The sequence below is a fragment of the Calonectris borealis genome, chromosome 1 (genome assembly GCF_964195595.1).
Source record: "Calonectris borealis chromosome 1, bCalBor7.hap1.2, whole genome shotgun sequence".
Classification (NCBI taxonomy): Eukaryota; Metazoa; Chordata; class Aves; order Procellariiformes; family Procellariidae; genus Calonectris; species Calonectris borealis.
This window is the reverse complement of record NC_134312.1, coordinates 11,585,156-11,608,035: the sequence shown is the minus strand read 5'-3', so window position 1 is coordinate 11,608,035 and position 22,880 is coordinate 11,585,156.

The window sequence follows — 22,880 nt, the reverse complement described above, 5'->3', positions numbered from 1 at the left end:
CATTTACTGATAAAAATCTTATTCTTTATAATTTAACCCTTTATTGGCATTGTGAGCCTAACTGTTCACTAGCGACAACTATACAGATATAGATAACTGTTTCTTCCTCAAAGACCTTATTTTCTGAATAAAAACCTTCCACAAAAACAAAACGACTGATCAAGTGAAAGAGGACCAGCCATAGTTTAGCTTCTCTTTGCCCCAAATTCCCTTGGTAATTATGACAGAAAATGTAACCAAACTGTACAGGAGTGTCCAGAAGCCACTAACAAGCAGCCATAAGACAACTCTTTACTGAATGAGAGGACTGAGGTAGAGCTAGATGTTCCTGTTTTCCTTTTCTTTAACAAAAACTGCCTTTCTGCTTCACAACCTAGTATCGCTACTGACTCAGATCTCAGAAATACATGCTATCCAGGAAGGAGGACTTTTCTTTCTCCTCTCTCATCTGTAAGTAATTGCCAAAGATGAATTCCCAACAGCCATGTAAGTATGAATCATAAATGATTCTGTCATTCGCTGATGAGTTACACTCTATATGTTCACCCAAAACGCAGGTTAGCTCTGAGACTGGAAAAGGAAAAAAAAAAAATTGCTTGTAGAAGACAACAGAACACATTCTTGTGGTAGGTCTTACTGGAATGATGTCCGGGCTGCTTAGAAGGCCAGTACTGGCTGTAGAATATGGCAGACTTTCTTCATTTATGACTGTGTAAAGTTCACCGTTGTAGACTACAAAAGCTGGCAACTACCAAAAAAAAAAAATTTCTAAAGTTGATTTGCCACTGCACATGCTTAAATCCCTTATCTTTAAATCTCTAAAATATCTGTATGTTCTGATTTTCCCTCCATCTCTACATTCACGTTGACATCACATATACTGGTGATTTAATGTAGACTTAGTTTGAGTTGAAAATGCAGTAAATCATGGTACTGCTGTGAAACTTGTTCAATAAAGCATGTCTGTTCCACAGACATAGGGGATTTTTAAAAGAATTTGAAAGGAACTTCTTTGCCATGTTTTATTTCATTCAGCTTACCAGAGTAGTGGGGTTAATGATGTTTTCCTGAAATGAGGAACAGATGGAGATAGACTGCCCATGCCATGCCAGCTGGCCAAAAAAAAAAAAAAAAAAAAAGCAAGCAGCCTAATTTGCCTCCTCTGGTTAAAGGAAGATACTAAGCATTGTCCACCTACAGAAAGAAGAGGTGAAAGAGGAATGTGAATCTTAAATACATAATAGTGCATCACTGCGCACCCAACCTGATGTTTGTGCTAAAAAAAAAAAAAGGTCTGAAATTTGCTGAGAAACCACTTCCTTCTAAAGAGATCTTTTGTTCAATATTTCTTCATTTATTTCCTATTTTATTTCCTATAAACTTGAAGCATTTGCAGCTCTATCTCTCACATGTTCATGTTTCATTCCATTGTCTCAGTTTCATCGGTATTTGCTTGTATAGATACCTCCTCGCAACAGAGTTAAATTAATTGCAAATATGAATGAAAAAAAAATCTGTTTTATTTTTAATGAAAAAAAAAGTTGGGGCAGGAGAAAGAGACAAAGATCTTTAATCTCTGGTCTATCTGTACAAGGAGCAACCAGTTTCACAAATTATTCCTCCACTTAATGAAATAAGTGTAAGAAAGCTAATCAATTCCATCAATGCAATGGAAAACAGAAGATGATTTTGAGTGAAAACTAATAAGAAATATTATGTAATACAAAATTGAAGGTTTTACATTAATATTAAGGAATTCTGCCTACGATACTAAGAACCTTGCTATTCAGATTTCAGAGGCACAGATACTTCTGACTCTTCTGCTCTTCTTTTTAACGTCTGTCTACCAACTTTTCCCATGTTACTGAAACCATCATTTTAAAAGCTTGCGCTTCTGAGAAGTAACCCAAATAAGTGCCTAAATATGAATCTAGGAATCTAGTTCTAGCCATCTGGTTTTGAAAATGTTGGTTCAAAAGTTTCACACTTGTTGATTGGTGTCTAACTCAGAGGGAGATTTATTTGTCAACACAACACACATTCTCTGAACTTCCTGTACAGTTTTCAAACAGCAAAACATGTTTTCAAAATTATCTTTGTAATTGGGCATGTAATTCCCATTAAAATGAATAGGAGTGGCGTGTCCAAACCATGGGGCATAGAGCTGCAAGGCACTTACTTCCTTGATCATCAAGCCCAGAGCTTTTTTATTACAGACAACAATATCATACAGTTCTTTCCATCAACATATTAAAAATAGGCACGTTTCATGCCACCACAATCTTATTAAAGTTATCATAAAATCTCACTGTACTAGCAGTCGAAAACTTTCTTTTGATGTCTGGCCTAACTGTTTCATATTCACCTATTCTGTGTTCTGTCCAACTCTCTTTACAGCATGTTTCTGCTCTCCTGATGTGCTTAAATTAGAACATCCATTTAGACATAGACAAATTTTAGACAAATTTTTAAAAATTGGATTCAAAGCGCTGGTTTTAGGGCACTGAATCCTTGGTTGGAAACAAATCCTTGGTGGCAGCTGAGAGCTTCAGACATTTTCCAGGAAAAAAGAGAGTGTGAGTGAAGCCTTTCAAAGAAACTATTTCCATTGTTTTGATCAAAAGCCAATTTGCTCTCCTCGCTAACAGTAGTGTCCTCAGGTAATAAAAACCAAAGCCCTTCTTCAGTCATCACCTATACTACTAGTGATTCTGCACATTAGGCAACCTCCGTGTCATTGTTTGCGGTCATTATGAGATCTAGTTTTGTATTCCTAAAGAGAACAAGAAAACCTGATTCTTGAAAACAGTCATTTCACTCAAGTCATAATCACTCAAGTCACACTTATGACTGTCCACAGTGAAATACTTTATACTCTATGTAAGTATGCAAGAGGGAGAAGGGGAGATGGAGAAATTCAGAATTATATGGCACATTTCTGCCTTTCAGAAAATATCTGAAGTTATGGATTTATAAGACTTAGCATTATGATTGTCGTAAGATGATTTATTTAGTTATTTTGATTACTTTAAGAAATAAGGCTTTTGCAACCGTGTAATCTATTAAATCGTCTGTTTAGTAAGTACTGAACACCATCCGATTCCAACTACATTGCCTAATTTCAATCTTGAAAACGTGCAGAAGATTCAAAAATAGTTACATTTCTGGAAGTCTTGTAAATAGTTAAATTTCTGGAAGTTTTGTAAAAATTTGAGCACATTAGAAGAGAGAAGGAGAGACTCCCCATGAAGGAAAGCAGACAGAAGTTAGCTGTTACCCAACCCCTTTGGAAGTAGCTGTATGCTCAGTCATGCAGAGTATCATCTAGCTGGGCTGATCAAACATGCATGTCTGTAAGTAAGGACTAACCCCTCTATGTATGTAAGTCTGAAACAGTCTATGTTAGGTGTGGACTAACCCCACTACATGTGCCTCTTGGCTGATTGGGGGGTTCATATTCCATATGAATGGAATCATCCCAATCTTGGGATAGGATGTAAATCCATAGGGGATCAACCTTCTACTGCTTATGGAGCAACAAAAGAATCCTGCTAGAAGGTCTGAAATACATTAATCACTCCTACCGATGAGCAAGACTAGATGGACTAGATGATCTAATGGTATTTTCCAGCCTTAAGTAATAGGATCATGATAAAGCAACTGTACTGGGCTGGGTTAGCCACTGGTGATATCATTAACTAGAGAGGGCAGAACAACTGTCTCAAAGTTTCAGAAAATTCCTAACTTTGATTTACTCAGCATCATAGATAGATTCTTTAGGTTATAAATGGCAGCTGAGGAACCCAAATTACCTCCAGAATTCGTCACATATAGGGATTTCAAAATTAAGCTGAGTTTTCCTCTTTCAAGTGTTTTCACAGTCATTATTATATAGATATGTGAAAGATTCTTTATATGTAGACATTGAACTATCATTGATAGTCCCAGAAGACTTGCTTCCTTATGGCCTTCTTAGAGGCTAACACCCTGTAAATAGCTAAGAAAACGTAACCCTATTTCCTGATAATTCTTTTTCAAACAAGAAGTCCCGGAGGCATGTTTTGCAAATAGGGAATTAAAAGAGAGCAAATCTGCACTTTAATGACAGTGGCAGTAGCTGTTTTAAGTTATTCTCTCAAAATATGTTTCATGCTATGATGAAGACTGAAAATTGCAGATTTAAATCATTGCCAGAAATCTTTCAGGAAAATATTACCTGTTTAGAGAAATCAAATAGCTACTGCTGTCAGTTTACCTCTTGAAAGATATAGGAACATTTGAAAGCATACCTCTACCTATTTACTCCCCAGCTTTCAAATGATCCCAGATTTTGAAGTTTCACCTTCTACAATAAGGGGTAATTTCCCAGCAGTGCCTATCAGACCTGTATCTGGTCCCAAAAAAGACCCTCATGATGTAAGGATAACTAAGCGTAGCTAGTTTGAATTTGGCTTACATTATAACTATTGGGCATTTTTTAAAATTTACCCTTTCACACCATTGTGTAACATGAAGAAAAGAAAGCAAACTGCACTATATTAGGCTGAGTTATCATTTAGATAAAAACATTAAAGGATATTCACCGGAAACATTTTTGTGTGCGGTTACATCATTGACGTCAATTCAGAAGTTCTGTGTATCTCAAGAACAGATGTCAGTTTTCAAATGTTTTGTATTATAAATAAATTGGCTTTTGACCTGAGTAATGAGATAGCTGTACTTTGGCTGTAAATACAATTACTTATGGCAAAACAACTGCAAATTTCCAGCTCTGACATGTGTTGACTTACGGAAATGCATGACAAAAAAAAAACAAAAAAAAAAAAAGGAAAAGGAAAAAAAGGCAGAGACAAAAAATGTTGTTCTGAGGGTACAAAGAGTATTACTGAGAATTAGAATAAATAGGTTTGAATAATCTGTTTTAATCAACATAGTGAGAAGAAGTATGAATTAAGATATGTTGAGATATAATGAATGAAATCTTAGTGATTTCTCATTTTATTTTACATTTTTTAGTTCTTTGGAGTCTGATCAGTAGGCTAAGAAAAAATAATTTAAAAAACCCCCAAACAACCAAAACTCCAAAACTTCAAACCTGGAATGAAGTGATCCAATCTAGAAATACTGTTCTCTGACAAAACTCCCTCTTTGTCTTGAGAGCTGAGTCAATGCTGCTTTGCTGTCACTTATTCAGGTGAGTTCTCCTTTTCCACAGATTTTAAAGCGTAGTTAGTTGGCATAGAAAGCTGCAGCTGCCACAACAGAAGCAGCTGTGATCTGTTCAGTCAAGGACTCAGGATCAGGTCCACAAAGTCTCACTGAAATATATCAGTCCGATCTTCTAGACTTGCAAAGCAAGATTTGGATTAAAGTGAGGGACAAAGCACAAAACTGATATAAAGCAAGCCACCACTTATTCAGTGCCCAAATCTGAATGGGATCAAAATTGGCCTAACTCCATGCCTGCCATCTTAAAACCAAGTGATACTGAAAAACTATTGCCATAAAGTGATTTTAAGGTGTAAGTGACACTAACACCTCACTACCAACTAGCAATCTTTCAAAATGGACTCGTTTAGTCCTTTCTTCTCTCTCTGTCTCGAAACCTTATGGGGTAGATTATCTGTTCTTAGATTTGATGATGCTGAGGACAAAAACTGTCTCCTTAGTTCATTTTCCTTACATTCATTATACCAGTTCTGAAGAATTGTACGGATGGAAACAAAACACAGTGAATGAATTTGCCACCCTCCTGCTGAGGTATTGCTTTTCCACAGTAGGCTTGGCTTTTGCAAAAAGTTTATGCTGGAAGATGATGAATCTGTTGGCTTTGGGTGCTTTGATGTCCTCCTTTTTTCTTTCTTCAATGACTTCACAAGGGACTATCAAAGAAATGAACTAAATGTCTGTTGAGAAAAGAAGACATTCTTAAAACAATTACCTATGTAGAGGAAATGCTCCAAATATAATTAGTAGAGCTACTACAAATATTTCACTAAAAATGCTTTTCTTTCAAAATAGCTGTTTCAAGAAGATATGTCCATGGAACTATCCTTTAGTACTCTGTTTTGTTTTGGTTTGTTTTCTATTGAGAATCCAAAGCAAAAAGACTGAAAAACTGAAAACATATAATCACAACATGAAAAATACTCCTTAAGAATAGGAAAATCTTTGTACATCTGCCTAAAATGTGGAGTTGGAGTTTTCAGTTAAATATGACCTTTTTTTTTTTTTTAAGAAAATAATGTATTTTGAGCATTGCTTTCCCCCCACACACACCCCCTTTAAAAACGCTTTTTAAGACCAGTTCCGAAATCTCTCTCCATTATGGATTTAAGCCAAGGCTGCAGTGGTGGCTATTCAGAAAAGTGAAAGCTGGCTCAGCAGATCTATGTTGGCACAGGATTTGAGAGATTTTCTGTCTCTTTCTTGTCCTGGAGACAATTAACTTCTCTCTGCTTCAGTTCCACTTCTGGAAGAAAAGTGGAGAAGTAGAGATCCTAAACTCAAGTAGATATTGACAGAACCAAGAGCTTGAGGACTGCAACAGGCCTACATAATACTATGATTTGCTAAGAGCATTGATTCATTGTTACTGGATATCTCAGTCCAAACTCTAAATACAAACCCACCATCCACTGATGATGATTTACTATGATTAATCCTGGAGGACCTGAAACTCTTGAAGTGCTTAAGGACCCAGTTTAATTCCAAAGTATCCTGAACATCTTGCACTATATCCTCGTTCTCTTCAGTGCCTGAACCACTCACTGACAGACTAACACTTGATGGAGGCAAGGGACCACACTTACACCATTCCATGCATTAGCAGAAAGCAGTTTAAAATACACCACACATTCAGGCTCTATACATAAAAGAAGCCACCTTAGTATAAAACTGACTGTGAAAGGTACTGAGGAAATGAAGTGTAGGGTTTTGTTGCCTGAACAAGTATTACACAATTTTAGCTTGCTGAGGTTTGGGTGTCTCTGTATCATGCTCCATCACACAGTGTGAACTTCCCTACACCCTGTATATGCTTTGTCCATGAGGTCGCTTTCACATAGAACAGAAAGATTTTCAAACTATGAGGCATTTGTCAGCAGCTTCATTAGTGGTACTCTTTATAACTGAATTGATAGAAAATGATAAAGGGAAAGTTCAATGTTCTTTTGTTTTGTTTGGAAGTTTTTGGTTGCTTTCGGAAAAGCTAAAGCCTAGTCTTCATAGTCTCTTATTAAAAGTGCTGGGAAAACTTCAGGGGAAAAAAGCATTAGAGAGCTATAAGCTTGGAGTGCCATCTGGACCTTACTTCAGTAGAAATGTTATCTTATTTATATAGAGAAGAAATTAATAATGACAATGCATAATATATATTAACCCTTGGAAAATCCCTTTGCAGAGTATATGGAACTGACATTGATTAAAGAAGAAATCCCACATGTGTTTTTGTCCTGTTCTAAATTATTCAAGTCCTGGCAAGACAGTGCTTTATGCACATCCAAAAATAAATAAATCTTTGACAAACCAATCGGTTTTTGAATGCTGTATTTTGAAGAAGGAAAAGAGAAATTGTATGTCCATCCACAAAAACTAGGAAAATTAATTTATTGTTGGTTGGGAGAAGATTTGTTCCTTTCTGGAAAACAGAAGGATTTGCCTTGTTTTCTTAATAAATTCCAAACCTTTGGACATGTCAGAACCACAGAGGGCTGCGTTCTTTTTTTTTTTTTTTTTGCTTAATCTGTTTTAGCTTTCCTGCCTGGACTACCTTTACAGAGTTCAATAATTCATATTTTTAAGCACCCACTCATTTCCATTGAGGAAGGATAAAGATCCTTAGAAGACAGACACTAGGTATACTTATACTTTATTTACCATAAAGCTGGACTAAAAGTTACACTTCTTTGACTACAGAACTACACAACAAGCGCTGACCTACACTTCCCCAATAGCTGTTCTCTCACACTCTTCTGTACAACACATGCCTTTGCTTTTTCTCATTGTTTTAACTCTGCATCGTTCTCAGCACTTCACTTCTTAAAGCTGTTTTAAAAAATATTAATGAAACAATAATATGGCATTACAAATTACTGTAATCAGTGCAACACTTCATAGCTCCAAATAAGATTGTGATTCCAGTTAACAGAAGACAATCATCTGCCCTGGCCAACCTCCAATCTAATAAGAGGGGTCAGGTGGAAGGTAGCACTACAATTGTGTGACGAATGAATGGTTTATGTGTGGGGAATGGACGTGAAATGATGAGGTGTTTTGCCAAAGATCCCACAGGATATCTGTGGCTGAACCAGGCGTACTGCATGGGATTAGTCTGACCACACAGTGAAGCCTACAATGTGAAAGTGTATACCTGTCTCTTATAGTCAGTAGACAGAAGTAGGCATTGGTAGGGTGAATGTCATCTCATCCTAAAAGGAAACATCTAAACATAAGGTAGAAAGTGTCTAAAACCACTTCTTTGATCCATCATAGGCAGAAAGCCAAGTATTGAGCTCAACAGCAGACATCTAGAATATAAACACACAAGGTCAGGTGAGACAGATCTCACCTCGCGCTTTTGTATTACAAACTGCTCAGCTTTTCTTTGGCGCTTCTTTGAAAGAAAAAAAAAATTGCCATTTTAAAGATGAGAAATTGGAGCGGCAAAGAAAGGGAAAAAAAGCCGAGAAAAGAAAAAAAAAATGAGTGCTACTGTAACTTCTTTGTAGATAGCAAACTATTTGAGTGAGATCCAGAACTCCGATTGAACAGTGAAAAGGCAGAATTAGACACCTCAGAAAGGAGTCAAAACAGCTATACGGCATTGGGACTTTTTCCAGAAAAGGCCTTTCTTTATCTCCTTTTTTGAATGAAATTAGCAAGGACCACTCTGTTCTTGGAATATCTTAAAGGTTAGAAAGAGACCCCTACATTCTCAGTGCCTCAGTCCCCTTACACAAGGCTCAGGCTCTCTCAGATGCCATTTCTTTGCACTTTCCTTGGAAAGTAAGTGCTACATTTGTAATTGGCATCAGTCTTCATCCATGCTCCAAATATTTTGCAGGCATTCAGACATCTCTTGCATAAATACTCTGCAGGAGTATAACGTCCCTTCAAGGAAAAAAAAGCTATCATCTCCATTACCCTTAACCCTCCCTGGCTCCACAGTTCCTGGCTAACACCACAATTTCATTCTGCCTCATAAAGCTGCTATTTATTTTTGTTATTTTCCATCTCTTTTTTTTCTGTGTATCAGAAGCGTTAGGTAAAATTGACGTCTTTGAACTGCAGGCTGTTGAGGACATGGCATCTAATTAAAGCATTACATTACACAAGCTGTGACATTCCAGAATACGCCTTTATGACTGATTTCACAAAGCAGAAGTATTATTACCTGTAATATCCTCATTTTCATTTTTGAAACATGAAGGAATAGGTTGTGATAGCAGCTGACAGCAAGAGAAAAGGAGGTAAATCCCCAAGTACTTCACATGAACAGGTGCCCCTTGCTGCGTAGAATTGTTCTAACACTGGTGTTGTCAGGTTGTAGGTGAGAAAGCTCTGCACAACTTCTCACAGGACTCCTAATCTGACAGCCCGACACTGAGCAGTGCTTTACTTTGGGGATGCTCATATTAATAAAGGATATGAATTCAGCTTGAGAAAAGAGGAATGGAAATTGGCCTATGAGAGAGTGATCTAGCCTCCTGGACATGAGTTACTCTGATCCTGAGAGATCCCTGACCTTGTTCCCTGCCATGGATACCTGTCCTTCCCAGTCTCTTGCTTTCAAGAGACTCTGTTACAGGATTTCTATAGTTTTGCTGTTTCAAAGGAAGGTTATGACCAAGAAACTGATCAGTGGGATTGGTACATATATTCTTAAAAGCTAATATTTTCCTCATGTATTTAGAGGAGCAAAGAATCATCAAGCAAAAGGTGATGGTAGCTTTTTTTCTTTTTTTTTTTTGTTTTGTTTTGTTAATGTGTTTATTTTCTAAAACAAACTCTTGTCTTTATACAATATATTATTTGAAAAGTATGAATCTCCCAAAGTAACAAGATTCTCAGTGCTTTATATTTTCTTTTACAAAAACCCTGCAGTCTTCTACTCAGATCACCTTTGGACTGTGTATATGACTATGGAATATGGGCCTTTGACTAAAAAAGCAGCTGCAGGCAGCTTCCAGCCATGTGGAGTCCTAATGACCAAATATTCAGGATTCTCAAGGTTTTCCTTCACTTAGCTTTTAATTAAGTAATTAATGTGAAGAATAAACATGAAAAAGCACTTTTTCCAATGGGTATTCAATTTTGGAAGAGACTTTAGAGCAAAACTTTTTCCTTTAAAAAAAAAAAAAAAAAATTCAATAGAAACTTGCATGGTTCCTGGCAGAGAAACAAGATTCAGAGCTAAGCTTTATTCATGACTCAAATCAAACCAAATGCTTGGCCTTTCTAACTTTCAGAAAACTTTAGCTAAGTTTCTATTATGTGCCTCAATTTTGCCAAAGATGTACCTAAATATATTTAACTAAAGATATTTCTCCAAGGCAGGAGAAGCCAAAAGTCTGTCCATATATCATGGCTGAACATCACCCAACATGCCTTTCTCAGCTTCATACTATTTACAGGACAAATGGTTAACATTAGAATTGGCTGTAAACTAGACCCTGTGTATCTAAGCACTGGTTTACTGAATTTACATTTTAAAAGCCCACAGTCAATTTGAATTCAAAATATGCAGTAGAGCAATCAAATTATCCTTTTAGCTTTCTTTTTCTCAGTCAGAAGTCTACACACATAGGAAAATCAATGGCCTAGCACTAAAAACTCTTTTTTTTTTTTTCCAGAGCTTATAAGAAGTTTCAATGGCTTTACAGCCTGGTAATCTGAAATGAGAAATCCAAAAGGCTGCAGAGTTGTTACTTTAAAATCAAATTCATGAATAAGAGCCATAAGTCCTGATGCAGCTAACCATGGACTTCATCAAAGCTCTAAAAATTTATACCAAGAGGGGCTGTCTTCATGTTAAACTGGATCATTGTCAGATAAGCTGTCAAACCCTTTTTTTCTTTCCCTATCCATGCACGTTTCTTTCCTTTTATACCCTCTGGCATAAACTCCCAAACCTTATGCTCATGCGGCATCCCAGCCTGTACCATGCTCACAGCAGCCTTGCCCTCAGTGTGCTCCTTCTTTCACTGCTCACAAAAATGTGCAAGGATTTCCCGGACCTCTCTAACTGACCAAGCTCCTGTGGGCAGGAGAAGACACGTTTGTACATCTCCTGCCTGCAGACAGGATAGTTGCCTCATCTCTGGACTGCAGAATGAGTGTGAACACTTCTCATCCTTTTTATCTGCTCCTGTACTTCCCGGGGCAAATGGCTGAAGGTATGGAGGTTGGACAGCTTCTAACCAGGATTCTTAGCAGATGAAAATAGCTCTCACAGCCCCAGACTTATAATAAATGTACCAATTTGTAGGTCAGGTGTATGGTCTTGTCCATTTACATTAAAGAAAATATTTAATATAGTCTTACATACACAGCTCTCATAAACTCACACTACGGTTTGCTTAAAGCCAACAACACATCGGTATGGATGTCACACCACAAGTATTTCTTCCTACCATATACATCTGAAGTGACTTAGCTGAGCTTCCTGCTTAGCCTTTTCTGTTCATAATACCTGGGGGAGGTGAATGGACTTAGTCTGTGCCACAATGTTTTAATATCATCTCCCAGCTCCTCTTGTTAAGTCTTTTAGGCAGACTCTAAGTTCAGCCTCAGGCCCAAACAGTGCTGTTAGGAAGATTTCTGTGGGTGTAGTTCGCAATTGCTGTACATATTGTCAGAACAAAAATAAAGTCGGAGGCACCATGCCTCCTGTTAGTTAGATGGAAGTAGGCAAGTCCAGTGGGCAGGGAGTTCATTGTCTCAGTACTGAGTGTGAAACTGGAGAAAAGCTACACTCCTGTGCAAAATGTGAGAAAATAAAAATGGAATAATTAACCATGTGGAAATGCTAGCAAATTCTCAGACAGATGCATTTTATCCCAGATGAGTTGTGAATATGAACTAGGAGTGTGACCCATACATTTTAAAGCCAGAGAGTGTATTATAATCTTTTGGGCCAGTCACCTGCATTACATAGGTTGCATTTGTGCAACATGGTCATGTATATTCACATGGTTGGGTTTTGACTCGTTTTTGACAAGGTTTCTGTTTTCTTTCCTTAGAAAGGAAATTAGAGATGTATGTATTTATGTATGTAATTAGAGATGGGATCAAGGCTGTGAAGTACAGAATTACATCTAATGTACCCCACAGCCAAGGGGCTTTGCAATTAGCATTTGCAGTTGGATCCATCTACCAGTCTCATTTTTTAATTCTTTCTAACTTTACAAACTAACTAGAGAATTGTCCCACATTAGGAATTTGGCTGGTGCTACATGCCTGGCGAAACAGCTTTATCCACACAGTCCCACTGTGGAGGTGTATCTTTAGCCAAGGCCATAGCCTGTGGTGAGCCATAGCAAATGGCTTAGTGAAATTTGCCTCTAATCTAGGACAATGATTTTTTTATTATTTATTTTACTATGTAAGCTTTTTGCCTGAACTAGTCTCACATGGAATTCCTACTTCCCATTAACCACAATTAAAAAAGCAAAATGTTTGTGGTTGTTGAGCCCCAGACTAACTGCTTCTGACCTCCTGCAGCCCTGCGGTGATTTGGGTTATATTAGGAGAATGCTGAAATGACTGAGACCTCCTCTGCTGCTCTACACAGATGGCATTTTGGTTACAGATGGGATGTGACCCTCAGGTAGGAGAATTTCTCCCCTTTCTAATCTGCATAAAGTAGTCCTCTTCTGATATACCCTATAGCAACCACTCCAGTCAAAACTGTAATTACAAAGGCTGGTTTTATGACATGGAAGAAGTTATTGATGTTATGGACACAAGCAGCATCTAACAAACACCGACTTGTTGTTGTTGGTAATGGCTCATGAAAGCTCAGCCATTCACAAATCTCACACCCGTCATTTCTACGTCCTACACCAGTACTTTTCCACTGCTAGGAGATGTTGGCTATACTGTTATAATTGGGAAAACATAGTAGTGATGTCATTAACCTGTCAGTATAGATATAAAAAAATAACATTTCAATTTTGCACAGGTTGGATTAAGCAGTTAGTATTATATTGAAAAAGCATTCAAAAGCGCTAAGCTAATGCAAGGATAATAAACACTTTTTGTTACATACATATGTGTGCTTTTTTCCCCGTCAACAGGAGAAATTCTCAGGACAGGACTGGAAGGGAAAGTGAAGGTCCATCCTACACAACACTTCCCTAAGTAGTCTAGCGGGAATAAGTTCTTAACCAAGAAAGGCAGAAGTTACAGCCTGGCCTGGGGAAGACAACAAAGGAGGTAAAGGCATCAACAAATCCCACAAGAGGTAGGTTGCTTCTATCAGGACCATCATCTAACAGATTAGCAGTAACTGTCCTTCTGAAAAGATGCCTTGGGAAGATATTATAGACTCGTAACTGTGTTGCCACAGTCCTTTCTGGCTTAAATAACATGATATCATGTTGGGTTTTTTGGTTTGTTTTTGGGGGGCTTGAGTTTTCTTTCGGTTTTTGTCTTTAACAGAGGATGTCCGTTCTTCTCTAGTGTGTGGTGGAAACAGTGAGAAGCAAAGCTCATCCTAATCTTTGGTGAGTTCTGCAAGAAGAGAGGAGACACAATGACGTTCCCATGTTGAGTATGAACATTTTTATTCTGTTACTTCACCATAAGCAGAATCATCAGAAAACCGATGTTTAAAACACTGCATCTCCAAACTGATGAGATACTTGATGCCACATTTTACCTAGGTCTGGCACTTACAAGGAAATGCAAAGGAATAGCTACCAAAGGAATGATGAAATGCGGGTACCTGAACTTGGAGCAGCGATCTCAGAAGTGTACAAAAGAAATAAGAATTTCATTTTTTCTATTATTATAATCTCAGTGCATGAACATTTAAGAAGGGGGAAAGTCCTGACCTTAAATCCAACCTCAATTTCTCTTATGCAAGAAGATGCATTCCTCAAAGAGAAAGAAGCAAATTATGTACTTTAAAGCTATTCCTGTATCTAATGCAAGAATTCTTGTTTAGATAATTCAACAAATCACACAAGCTTTCCACTGAAATCAGCAGGACAGCTCACACGAGATGCTCATGTGCCCTAAGTTTGCAAGATACTGATCTCCTTTATTTGTTATTTATTTATATATTGTTATGACATTCTTGTTTCCGTCTTGTATTTGTATCTTCCTTGCACTTTAAACAAAGCCTCTGTCCACTTTATGCGTATGATTTTGTATAGAGGGCAAGACGGGTATTGAGTTTCAGCATGGACTAGGGTAAGAAAAATCTATCATCAATCTATTTTCATAGGTCTCACAGTAAAAAAAAAAGTCACCGATAGAAAAAGAAAGTCACATATGTCTTATATTACCCCACATTCATCTTTCTAGCACTGATTGTAAATGCTGCTCTGTGGTTATGAAATATATTAATTTATTTGCTAGAAAAGTGTTCTGAGAAACTTCATGAGTCACCGAACAGCTTACAGTTTCTTGCGATTGCTGAAGCATATGTTTTTGTGACAGCCAACACTTACACTACCAAACACAGCTGTTTAAAAAACAGTGTAAAATGTGCAGGTGCATGAAGGACAAAAAAAGAAAGAAGAAAAAAAGAAAAGAAGCATGTCCCAAAAAAATCCCCGCTTTGCCAATTTTTGGCTTTTTCTACCAGGAGTCTCTCAATATTCCTCAATTTTAAAAACCTGCACCTGGCGTCTGAGAAGCTCAGCTTTTTTTTTTTTTTTAAAACTTTTCTTCATAGAGAAACGGGAAGAAATTGGACTTTAAAAGCTAAGACACGAAGTTACTGAATAAAAGAGAATCTCAAACTTACCTGATAATTTTTTTATAAAAAATATTTTGCTTTTATTGGATTAAAGTACTGCAACAATCATTCAGTGTGAGAATGAATTTAACTTAGATAACTGGACCTACCAATTTGCATAGACAATAAAGGTCCAAATATGTTTTCAAGTTTAATATATGGGTTTTTTTCGGCTGATTAACTATCATTAAAACAATTGTGCCTGGTATTAGTCTGCAGTGATTCTGTCTAACAGCAGTTTAACACCAGAAATTGCTTATTTATGAATGTGCTAGTTTACATTTCAGAAGCAGAATTGTCTTCTCTGGTATGGAGGTGGGGGTCAGACCCACATTTTAGAGCATTACATGGAATAACTCTCTGATACCATGGTCAGTTAGTAACTCCGAGAAGATCTGCTGATGCTCTTAAACAGCATACTCCACATCCATCCTTTCAAGCTTCTCCCCTAGCTCCCAAGAGAGCTGAGGGACTAAAGGCCATTCTGGTTATTCTTTCACACCACCTGAATGTGTCCTAAGCTTTATGGACTATTAGATTTGTGGGGTATTTACCTTCTTTGCATATGTGTAATAATAAAACCTAAGCCTTTACTCTGGGGTTTTAGACAATTAGATAAAAACCTAGAGGATGTGAGACGTCAAAGTTTTCCTTTTCCCCATGAGTACTGCTTACTCTTTTTTGGGGAAGTGAACTTTTAATACTGAACATGACGTTATCTAATGGAAATACTGACTTCTTTCTCCTCCCCCAAAATATAAATAAAGTAGAGATCAGCTCATGCAACAGGGAAATACCCTTAAGAAAAGACTTCAACCACTTTTGTAGAACTGGAAATCAATTATGAGTTTTCACTGTGGATGCAATACACCATAAAACTCAGGTGTCCCATATGCTGCTTGTTCAATGCCCATAGCCACAGTTGAGGTGCAAAGGTTGAGGAGTGGGACCAGCAGCTCTGCTCACCCAAGGTCCCTCTTAGCAGTACAACGTGTTGGGTGAGCCAGGAGTCATCAGTGGGCTCACGCGGAATGGGACAGAGCTTTACCTGTGGATTAACTTCACAGGCTTTATTGTACCTGAAATGTTAAGAAGTGCAGTTGTATAACTGTGTTGTGTTTGTGTGGCAAGGTTTTGGTAGTGGGGTGGCTACAGGCATGGCTTCTGTGAGAAGCTTCTAGAAGCTTCCCCCATGTCCGATAGAGCCAATGCCAACCGGCTCCAAGACAGACCCGCCACTGTCCAAGTCCGAGCCCATCAGTGACAGTGGTGGTGCCTCTGTGATAACGTATTTAAGAAGGGGAAAAAAAACCCGTGCAACAGCAACTGCAGCAGCCGGAAAAGACGAGTGAGAACATGTGAGAGAAACAGCCCTGCAGACACCAAGGTCAGCGAAGAAAGAGGGGGAGGAGGTGCTCCAGGCGCCGGAGCAGAGATTCCCCTGCAGCCCATGGTGAAGACCATGGTGAGGCAGGCTGTCTCCCTGCAGCCCATAAAAGTTAATGGTGGAGCAGATATCCACCTGCAGCCCATGGAGAACCCCACACTGGAGCAGGTGGATGCCCAAAGGAGGCTGTGACACCGTGGGAAGCCCGTGCTGGAGCAGGCTCCTGGCAGGACCTGTGGACCCGTGAAGAGAGGAGCCTGTGCTGGAGCAGGTTTGCTGGCAGGACTTGTGACCCCGTGAGAGACCCACACTGTAGCAGTCTCTTCCTGAAGGACTGCACCCCGTGGAAGGGACCCGGGCTGGAGCAGTTCATGAAGAACTGCAGCCCATGGGAAAGACTCATGTTAGAGAAATTCATGGAGGACTGTTTCCTGTGGGAGGGACCCCACACTGGAGCAGGGGAAGAGTGTAAGGAGTCCTCCCCCTGTGGAGGAAGGAGCAGCAGAGACAACGTGTGATGAACTGACCACAACCCCCATCCCCCATACCCCTGCGCCGCTCGGCCGGAGGAGGTAGAGAATTCAGGAGTAAAGTTAAGCCCAGGAAGAAGGGAGGGGTGGGGGGGAGTTGTTTTAAGATTTGTTTTTATTTTCTCATTACCCTACTCTAGTTTGATTGGCAATAAATTAAATTAATTTCCCCAGTTTGAGTCTGGTTTGCCCGTGACGGTAATTGCCAAGTGATCTCTCCCTGTCCTTATCTTGACCCATGAGCCTTTTGTTATAATTTCTCTCCCCTGTCCAGTTGAGGAAGGGGAGTGATAGAGCAGCTTTGGTGGGCATGTGGCGTCCAGCCACAGTCAACCCACCACACTTTTCTAAAAACAAACAAACAAACAAACTGGAAGAGTTATTTCATAGCCTTTACCTAGCAAGTCACAAACATCACTGATCTCTTCGGAAAGAGCCTGACTTCACAGTGGAGTTGTTAGATACATCATCAGCTTTCCTTACACTGCACTCTAATTTCACAAATTATTTATTAGCCTTCATTTGTGGATTACAATGAACATCTGTACTTCATACAAACTGAAACACATTTATTTCCTCAGATGTGTTAGAGACAAATTATTTGCTTTGGAAAGAGGCAGGAATATGGTTGGAGTATCTTCTTTACAATCTTTGCAATAGGGATAGGGAATTGTTACAAAGAACAAAGCTCACAACTTTTCATCATACTTTTAGTAGTTATTTTATTTCCCCATGAAGGTTTGATGTGCCAGTAAGTGTCACAGAAGTCCTGAGATGTCATAGTGATTTTACTGGTAATTTCGCCATTTGTTGAAATAACTTTAAAAATTCTCATAGAGAACACATTTTTTCCTTTTTTTCTTCTTTTGGCATGAGGGAAATTACAATAGCTTATTTTGAGAGTTTAAGGTATCATTCTTAAAAATGGTATTTTTTATCTTTTTTTTAAAAGCGTGAATATATGCAATCCCAAAATAGTAAAAGACAAAATTACCAGTGATATCTCAAGCATAAAGTAGCTTTGAAAAGGAGCTTAACAGAACTCCCACTGTAGAAATCAAAGTATTAGCTGTTAAATACTTTTATTCAGTGAGAGTATTTAAACACATACTTGGCTTTAGGCATGTGCAATGTTCCCCTCAGCAATATAGTGAAACAAGTGCTAAATTTAAAGCAAGTGCTTCAGTTCTATGGTTTTCAGACAATTGACTGCAACGGTTGTTTTGTGGAGCAACCAGATGGCACTACTAGAAACCTCAGAAAGCTTTTCCATGAATACCATTTCTACTTTCAGAACAAATGTTTCTTGAATTTCCACAACCAGAAACGAAGATGAAGCTTCAGTGTCCTTTAATTGTTATAATCTACTATTAGTAAAACACAAGAGGTAGAGGGAGAGCCTGCTACATATATTCTACCTCTATCCATCACAGTTGCTGAGTCAAAAGGATGAGTTCTTAATCCACTCAGCATAGTGCTATCATCCACAGCAGTATAATAAAAAGACAAGAATTCTTCAGCTTTGCTCTGCTTGGGAAAAAAAAAGAAAGGAAAAAAAAAGAACATACAATTTTCTTCTAATATCCATAATTTATAACTGTACAGATTTTAATTCATGTTCTACTAATTGAAATATATAAAAAAAATTACATTCAGCAAACATGCTTTCTTCTCAAGCTCTATCATGTTTTCTTAAGGTTAGGTCAACAATAGTGGAACCCAAGATGAAAGATAAATCACCTTTAAAAATATTAATCATGCATCGTAAGAAAACAGGAGACAAAATATCAGTGAAGTCACTTAAGAAATATTCAGATGATTTTATAATCTGTTTCCCAACAGCTGCATCTGATTCTATTTCATATAAATGCAAGTTCGACATCTATAACCTCTGGGTTCGTAACAGATGTTGTCATGAAGTTGATCATTTTTACATAAGCAAAAGCTAAACAAATGAATTTCAGGCCACCCAATGTTTCCAAAAGGCAATTGCCTGGCACTGCCAAAGGTTGTATTACTCCATGCAAAACTATATCCAGACACTCTAGACATACTTTTCAAATTTTATTATTTGTGGCTTTAATTATGAATTTCATCTGTCAGGTTTTCCTCTGACCAATGGTGAGTAATGCCATCAAATACAGAGACTGAGGCTAGTTCTGCTGTGTGTTTGTGTGTGGAAATGTTTGAAAGATGCCTGCAGTCGCTGCAAGCAGCACCACCGTAGTTGCACTGCTGAGCACAGGGGTTGAAGTCTGCTAGCAGCCTGCATGGGCTAGGAAGGAGAAATGAGTCAGATATGCGGGTGGCAAAGAACAATCATCACTGTCTAAATGATGAGATGTGAATAGTGTGGATACCACTGGATATCAGCATGAACTTCAAAGAGTCTCTGCTTGTGCACTGCACTCTATGCATCATCCATACAGAGTCTGGCATCTCATAGCTTTATATTCTTATATGGCTCACTGGCTTCGAGCTTCTTGTTGCCATTAGCCTAGAGAAAGAGCAACTATCTTTTCTAGGCTGGTTAATATTCCCCTAAAGAGTGGTTACTTAATAAAATATGTCTGCTTTTCAGAAGTGGCTAATCCTTCAATCTCCTCTGCCAGTTTCTGCTCTGAGAGGCAAATGTTTGGCAGTCTTGAAAATCCAGACTCTTCCTTGAGTACATTATGAAGCATAGCAGTGCCAGTAAAAAAGCGTACAGGCCAATTTTAAGTTTTTAAATTTAGACAAACAGACCTTTAAGTTTTAAGTAGAGAGTTCATCTATCACGAGCAACATTGGAGCAAGAAATTGAGCATTTACCTACAGTTTAAATACAACCTCACTGATATACTACTGATTGAACCACATTGCATTTCTGATCAGCTATTTGTTTCAGCAACTGTGAATTTAATTTTACCAAGAATTAAAACTAAGTATGTCTGATAACCTATAGAGCTATAGTTATTAAATCCCCTATAGTTTTAATAAGAGATTTTGTATCTATTGGAGAAAGGCTATGTCCAGCATAGCACTCATTCCATGTTGCACCTTGGCTTTATTTTTGATACAGGTTCATTACACACATGTTATAAACTTTGGAAAAAATCCCACAGTGTAGAAAGATACTAACATGAAGCAATGAAAAATAGTGTTTCCTAATGGCAATCAATTCAATCGTATATTTTTCGTTACTTTTTAAAGGATTTATAATCTGAGTGTTTTGGTTGGATTTAGTGAGAAATAAAAAACCCAAAACTATTCCACTCTTACCATTGACATCATCACCTGCACGATTTTGGAACTTGATCCTGGGATCCACTGGACTGTGTAAATCAGCTGAATTATAAATTGCAGACAAAAGTCTCAGCTATGGTGAAGGCAGTCCAGGGTCTTAGTTACAGCAGGGTGAATAAACTGAGCTATAAAATATAGCATTCCACGCTATTCTGTAATATTTAAATGGCTATTTAAGCTATTAATAAAAAAAAAAAAGAGCCCTCTAGTAAGAGAATATCCATTTACATGAGACAACTTCTTCTGGAAACAATAAAGGTGCTTATCTCTGCAGTGCCTGGGATAGGTTTTCATTCAGAACAAGGCCAGTTTCTGTTTAAGACATTTCATTCAACTGCAGATTCTAAAAAATCAAGTATCGTACTGCAGGTTCTACTTCATGCTCTGCAAAGGAGACCTTACATGCAGGCTGCTTTAAAGCACAGTTTTACTCATGTCATCTGCTGCAGAAAAGCACAGTGGGGCTGTTTGGCCGTGTGAAAGCAAAGCATATCGGTAGGTTGTTAGAAACCCATGGGTAGTATCTAAAAGGCATAAAAATATTTATGTCCACATGCATACTTGCCAAAAAAATCTTAATACCTCAAAATCTTAGTTTAACACCTACATTCCCCAAGAGATGTGGAAGCAATTGACAGCTATTCTCTCTTATTGACTTATGATTTTCCTCAGTGAAATTTTAGGCATCTGAAAACTCAGATATGATGTAGCTCATTGAATTCCCTGCCGTTAATAGAGGGAGACAGAGAGACAGGTACACCAGTTTGCTTCATGTAGGTGTATAGCTCTTCCCATCCCTCCCAGTCAATCACCAGGCAGTGCTGGCATTGCCCGGCAATCGCCTTAGCCTGGCGGATACCCCTCAGGGAGAGCAGCAGGCACTAATGTGGTGCCAGATGTGCCCTCTCTGCAGGCTGTTGCAACTACAAATAACTTTCCTAACTGCTTTCCTCTTGGCTATTGTACTCTCACATTTCTGGTTGCACAGCAATCCGAGTTCAAGAAAAGAAAACTTTCTTAGCTATACCATGAGCTGACAGTTAAAGCAGTGTCCAGCTCATCCTCAAAATAAGCAATATGTCACCACTGTTCTTCCATGCTACTGCCGCAGCTACAGGATTATGCAAAGTTGGATTCAATCACAACTGGATATGGAATTTTTGGTTGAATCTATGAGCAACACATTTTCCAAGCAATAAAACAGTCTACTAAAACCAAAGCTGGGGCTCAATCCTAGTTCCTAGTGCTAAGTGCTTAGGTTTAAACACAACTGCTTCCCTTGTGGATGGGGAGACTTTTCATTCACTGAAAATTAAGGATGTGTTTTAAAGCTTGACACTGTGTGACTTGCTAGATTGGAATTGAACATAAATATGAAAAATCAACCAAAGAAAAACTCAAGGGATTAATGGCATAAATACCACACTCAGAAATGTCCCAGAAACATTGTCTAACTTCAGAATCCCAAATCATAGCACCTAAAAACTAAAATGTGACTTAGTAGAAATTTGAGAGCCCAAACACACAAAACTGTGATGCTGAATATCCTGCACACTGCTGACATCTACATAGGTAGAAATACCTAACCTTTCCAGAACTCTCTAGATCTTCAAGTTCTACCTACCTCTCCATTTCTTCTCATGCCATAAGAAAGTGATAACTGTTTCTTAAAAAAAAAAAAAAAAAAAAAAAAGTAAAATAAAAGTTTAAAGCTGCTTGCTTTTCTGCTTATTGTAGACCTTTCTTCAACAGCTTGATGGCAAGACCATTCAAGGTAGCCATCTAGCTTGTAGGCTAGATTTCATCCCTGGCTCTGTTTGTAACTGCTCAGATTCCCTCTCCTATAGATATCCTCAGACTGAAGACAGATTAGAAACAGATTTCACACTTTTGAGACAAGTACTTTAAGTGGAAGCACACAATGCAAAAGATGAGTAACATCCCCTTCACCATCACCACTACCTCCCCTCCACTTTGGAAGGAATTCAGTGTTGGCCCAGACTGTGCTCCAACCACAGCCACCCAGCCAAGCTTCTCTCAGGACCTGGAGTTTGGCATCTCTTCCGTTATGTCTGCATAGCAATGGCTGTTAAAGCAGACGTAAGTCTGTATCATTCTCTGGTAGCTAAGAGTCTAAATTTCACATCTGTCTTCTCTTAGGTGGAATTTACTGAGCCCAGACCTTGATCCTAGGAACTAGTTTCATCCAGCAAAACAGAAGAATCGAGTTTTGAATTAATATATCTCCACTGCTTGGTCTGTCTTTCTCTGGATCTAGCATCCTCATGCCTCAATTTTAATAGAAAGGTTGTGTGTGCAACTGCAACTGCAATCAAACCCCCAGTGATTGGTCATCTGAATAGTTCTCCCTCCTCCACTGACTATATTGCATGGATCTCCTCTGATCAGCCTAGGAACACAGACACTTAGTGAATCATCTAGTGCTCACCTGGTGAATGCCACTGAGTATGATTTAGCCCCAGGTTCTCAAAGTTTTCATGCATGTTATTTCCCATACTGGAATTCCCAAAAGATGTCAAAAGCAAATCCTGCCATTATATGGAGTCTTTTATTCTTTGTGCAGACCACAGGGAAGCAAGACAGGAGAATGCTCCTAATTTTCAGACCATTTGGAATTAGGTATTACAGTATCTCTCCAGGCAGAGCTGAACCTCAGTTGTCCGCAATTTTCTCTTGAACTAATTGATTC